The following is a 6,040-nucleotide window of genomic DNA, read 5'->3' as shown; positions in this document are numbered from 1 at the left end:
TGGGTGACGCACTCTGAGCAGCAGCAGGTGCTGCACCTGTCACCAGCACGTGGTGCTGCTGCTGCCTGGAAAGGACACAGTTTATCACCCTTGATGGGAGGAAACGCTCTCTCTGTCACTAACTATCGGCCGATGGAATTCTTCAGTCTGTCCGAGTTCAATACGTCACTCATTTGTCAGTTTTTGTCTTTCCTATTTGCCAAGTTCCGGCACAGGAATGAAAACTAATAGCCTATTCTGCTATAGGTGTAAGCGATAGACAGAAATAAAATAAGTTCAAACATGTCTTTGGCTTCACCGTACTCATTTGTTCTCACTATATGATGTCACATAAGCCTGCGCAGAATACTTATTGCGACCATGTCCTCACACACGCACACACAAGGACAGTGACTCAGCTGAAAAGTGTCCTTGAGACAAGACTGGGAACGGGTGCTCCACTCACTGCAGCTCCCCCTTCTGACTCCTGGCTGTAGTTTGAATTGTGAAGCAACAGATTGAGTAGTAACTGGAGGTTTATGGGGTTTCTATACAAAATTAAGGAGTCAAATCACTTAACGTGAATAATCTTCAAGAGTCCTTCAAGAGCCCCCCCCCCCCCTGTGAACTCAGGCCAGCAAAGTTAGTGAGGCAACCCTAAAATCCTCTACTAATTCCTGAACCTCGGTACTTTTCATATAATGCTTGTATTGGCCTCCGTCCAAACCAGACTGTGTAAAATAGACATTTCTATCTAGATCAAACTGTTATTCAGGGTGGGAGATTTAGTGTTGAGTATGTAATGAAGGGATGTAATTCCTGTTGAGGCTACATTTGGATGGGAAGTCATTCTTAACTGTAAACCAATGTAATATTAGTTTAGTAATAGCAAAATCATAATTCATGTGTGTGAACGTACACTTCAGAGATGACAAGGAGTCACCAACAGTGATGGTCTGCAATCAGAGACAGAAAGGAGGGGGATAGAAGGAGGAGAGGGAGGGTGAGGTTAAATTTCAGAAAACCAACCTTACAGCTCATTTTATTTCCTTGTTAATTATCAAAGTTTCATTCAAGATCTAGAATTTCCCAGGAACTTATGTTAGTCCTCAATAAATATCGTTAAGTTGCTTTAGAGATAAATAAATCACACAAAATAAATGAATCTGGTGTGTATCTAAACAAAATGAAATGGTCTAAGATACTTAACAGTTAAATACATCAAGTTATGTGTTCTATTGTCAATTTCAGTTACAGTATGTCCGTACTTACCAGCCAAAGCACAGATGTTGATCAATGTTCTCTGCCTAATGAAAACAATCATGGAAACAATATTACTGTCTTCTGTGTATGAGCAATAAAGGGTTAAAACTAGCAGAACTACAGCACACCCACAACAAATGACAGCTCCATCTCAGCTCTATGTGAGACTAATAATGGATTAGCTTATGTCTCTGTATACTGAATATATAAAGTAATGTTCCTATAGGGCCTGCATTATTACTACAGATTTATACTATCAGCCTCATCTGAACAAAGGTTATTTGTACATCAAGGTCTAATTTAAGATCAAAAAAAGAATGGTAATTGAAAAGCTTTAACGTAAAGATGGCCCATCTCGGACGGCGCTATAGCCACTATTGGCCTATCTCGAACGATTCCGTCGTGACACACTTTCCGGTCATTTCGCTGTCATTTTCTTCGGCGATCGCCATCCAATTGTAAGTATTATTGATTCATACATATCAAACAATCTACGTGTCAAATTTCATGAATATATATGGACATTTACATGTCTAAATACTATAGGAAAGTGACTTTGATGAGAGAAAGCAGAAAGAACACTCGGCGACGCTCTTTACTCGGAAAAGTGTCTCTGTATTTTCACCGTATTCCTAATATGAGTTAGCATATGAGTGTAGTTTGTAGCTAGCTTTACACTACTTTGTGGAGCCAATGAAAATATAGTATTGATGTGTGACATAATCTGTAGTCGAGGGGAGGGAGGCAGAAATGTTGGGTCTGAAAAAAAAAGTTGTGTCCCCAGGAAAAACGAACAAAGAATCGTAGCGCCAGTTAAAGGTAGGCAGCTGTTTGTTTGGTCTTAGCTCTGAAAGATAACAGCAGACATATGTAAAATAAAATGTTTTTCTTGTTTATCATAAGCCAGGCTACATCAAGTATATTAATGCACAATGATCTGATAAATGATGCAAATAATGTTGGTGTGTGTTTGAGAGTGAGAGAGACTGTCTGTACATGTATTGAAAGCCAGCAGTGGCTCTTATAGAACTATTGTTTATGTAGACAAACCTGCAATATAATACAGTGCTATGTTATACAGTATATAAGATTAACCAAAATGTAATGTTTTTGACTCAAATTTCTCTCTTGTGGTTTATGTTCCTGCCTGAAAAGATAGAGAACAGAGACAGAGAGAAGGAAGAGAAGAGAGGCAAAGGGAGACAGCAATAAGCAGAAAAACAGTAGAAAGAAGACTTAAAGAAGCAGAAAAGAACAGAAAGAAGACAGCAATAAGCAGAATGTGTCTATACATGGTAATCTGGCAATTTATATAATTATTCAATTTATTTAGACATGTAATGTGGCTTTAAAACAAATTTTGAATTTAATATCTTACTGTGTCAAAATGAATGTGTATTTGCAGATGCCAAACATGCCGCAAGTTCGGAAGAGGGAGAGGAACACGAGGAGGTGGACCCAGGAGGCCGTGGCACAGGCACTGCAGGAGGTGAAAGCAGGCAGGCTCACTCTACGGCAGGCAGCCCAGCAGTTTGGGGTCCCGAAGTCCAGCCTGAGTGACCGAGTCAGTGGAAGGGTGTCCTCTGACTGTGTCTATGGTCAGAGGACTCTCCTCACCCCTGAAGATGAGGATTCCCTGGTAGAGTACCGTTTGTATTCTGCCAGTCATGGGTTTCCACTGACGAAGCCTCAGGTCCTCGCCCACGTTCTGGCCATCTATAACCTCCGCCACCAGGAAGCACCAAGAACCTAGCTTGGCCAGACGTGGTGGATAAACATCAGGGAGCGGCAACACCATCGCCTTACTGCCCGGACCCGACATCATTGACCGTGGGAGGGCATCCTGCGCCAAGAGGGGGTCAATTGATCAGTATTTCAGGCTCCTCACCTCCACCTTGGAGAACGGGTTGAGGGAGAAACCGCGTCAGATATACAACTGCAACGATACGGGGTTTCAGCTGGACTCTACAAGAAGGAAGGTCATCGTGCCCCGGGGGACTAAACATGCTTATAGGCAGGCCCAGGGAACCAGAGAACACATCACTGTCCTAGCCTGCCTCAACGCGGCTGGGGAGGATGTCCCCCAGTTCATCATCTACAAGGGGGATATCCAGGGTACCCCTATTACAAGGAAGGGGTTCCTGATGCCCTCTACGGGAAGTCGCCAGCATGGTACATGGACAGTGAGCTGTTTAGGAAGTGGTTTGTCGGGCACTTCCTGAAGTTCGCCGCGCAGGAGCGCCCGCTGCTGCTCATCATGGATGGACATCAATCACACCTGGATCCAGAGCTGGTCCGGGCGGCACAGAGGGAGGGGGTCATTCTCCTGTGCCTGCCACCACATACGTCTCACATCCTTCAACCTCTGGATGTGAGTTTTTTCGGACCCTTGAAGGCAGATTTCTCTGGTGTTGCAGGAGATCTGTCGGCAGTGAGCCACTCCTTCTTGGTTTCTAAGAAGGAGTTTTCAAGGGTACTAAGAGACTCCTACCAGAGGGTGAAGGATCGGAGACTGGTCCCAATGGCCATCGACTGGTCACGGGTCATGAGGTCCGGGCAGCGGCGTGGGGCCTCCTCACCACCTCCGCCAACCCCATCAGCATCTTCCTGGGCTGCGCCTGATGTTACCCTCCCCTACCAGCATCCCCTTTCCCCAGCCCCTATCCCCAATCCCCAGAACCAACCTCCACCTGCCCCTCCTCCTCCCAATCCCTACATCACCCATCCCCTGGTAACATCAGGCCGGATAACAGTAGACCTGGCCCACCTCCTGGCCAAAATAAACTACAACCGCAACACCGGCAAGGTCAGGAGGAACATCACCAAGGCCAGGTCACTGACAGCTCAGGAGATGTCCGACGTCATCGTGGAGGCGGAGGACCGTGCTGCAAGGCGGGAGGCCCAAGCTCTGGCCAGAAGAGACAGAGAGCAGCAGCAGGCCGGAGCCACCGGCCCGGCAGCCACTTCCTCTACCCTGTCTGGCGGCTCTCGCCCCAGCCGCAGAAGACCAGTGTCCCTCGGGGCTACTACAGCCACCAGCTTTGGACTTTCCATCGCCGGTCCCTCATCCCGCTCTGCCCCCTCTTGTGCCTCTCATGGTCCCTGGCTGCCTGCCAGCAGGACCACAATGTGGTGGAAATTAAAGTATTTCCTTGAGAGAAATCAAAAATGACCTTTAAGCTTTCTGTCTTTTAAGTATTTATTACAAGATAAAGATATAGAAAAATTATCAAAATCATACAAACAAATAAACAAAATCAAACATCTAACGAGCCCAAACAGCTCAAATGTGCACTAACAGATTAACCAGAATAAAACAGAGTAAAACATAGTCATAGGTTGCTAATCAGCTGATAGCATTGAGAGCGTCTCCTTCACCCTGGAGGATCAAGGGAGACTCTCACTTCTCCACAAAGAAGTGAGCCTTAAGAACCAACTGAGTGCCGCCTTTCCCAACAGCAGGAAGCTGCATGTCAATCAAACTCCAGTCAGTCAGTCAGTCTCCTGTTGTCTGAGGGATGTTTACACAAAATCAAGTAACCATCTGTCTCCTATAAGGCTCCCCACATTTGAGAAGCTGCCCCCACTTTGGTTCCCAGAAGACGCCCATAGGTCAAAGTTCACACTAGACCGAAAACACATGTGGACAGATTCAAGTCAAAATATAAGTCACATTATAACTATTAACAATTTTCCCCCGACACACAACATCACCAACGAGCCTGCCTGCTGAGGAACACCGCCATCTACCCCCGTCTCCTGGTCAGCACATACCTATTTTGCATTTGAATTCACGTATAAATCAGAATGTATTAACTATTATGACGCATAAACATTATTATGAGTTTGTATTTTAGTGGTGTATGTATTTTAGTGCGGTCACTATCTGAAACTATTTTTGGTCATTTCTGCCCACTGGTTGACATACAAACACACACACAAGAAAAACATGTATAATAAAATAAAGCACGTATGAAAACGGAAAAGGAAGAAAAAAAAAAAACGCGTTGAGAACTTAACGTGAGAACAGAGGTTGTGACAGCGGAGAAGAACAAATGCCCCAGTGGCGGGAAGACGTTATTGCTGTCCATCCCGAATAAAGAGAGGTAGGTTCCGCTTTTGTGTTGTATTATAATAACTGTTATATTTCTAATTTCGATTTATGGTATGAAAAGCTGGCACTTATGAGGTCCCACTATCTTTGTTTAAAAAAAGCCTTTTTTAAAACCCTGCTTGGTTAACTTATCAAACTTGGTAAAATGAATTAAGCTATAAGTGAAATGACTCAAAGTGGGTCTATAAAAGAACCTATAAGAGTTTAAAAGTGTTGTGAAAAGAGTTATTTTAATATAGAGAAGGCAAAAAGCGGTTTAACGTTCGTTCAGGGCCATCATAAAACAGTAGTCATCAAAAAATGTATAGCCTAAAATCTACAATCAATGAATACACAAACCTATTAAATAATGAATACACCTTATAGAAATATACAATCAATGAATACACAGACCTATTTAATAATGAATACACCTTATAGAAAATAAAGAAATGTCCATACAGCAAAGGCTTTCTGTAACTTTGTCTATGTCTTTTTATGCACTTGAGAATGGCATTACGCAAATTACTGTCCTCAAAGCCTGAAGGTCCCTACTCGAAGCCACCGCCACTCCAGATATGTGTTGTGGCTTAAAGGACCAGCCCAGGGTGCTGAGCTGGGAGTTTAGTGAAGGGAAGGCCAAAGCGGATTCTACAAAAAACAACGCGCTCATGGTCATTTACGATGGCCAGTCATTAAGCAAAG

Source organism: Anarrhichthys ocellatus, unplaced genomic scaffold, assembly GCF_004355925.1.
Source record: "Anarrhichthys ocellatus isolate YVR2014 unplaced genomic scaffold, GSC_Weel_1.0 scaffold100, whole genome shotgun sequence".
NCBI classification, from domain to species: Eukaryota; Metazoa; Chordata; class Actinopteri; order Perciformes; family Anarhichadidae; genus Anarrhichthys; species Anarrhichthys ocellatus.
Note: the sequence above shows the minus strand (reverse complement) of the source record.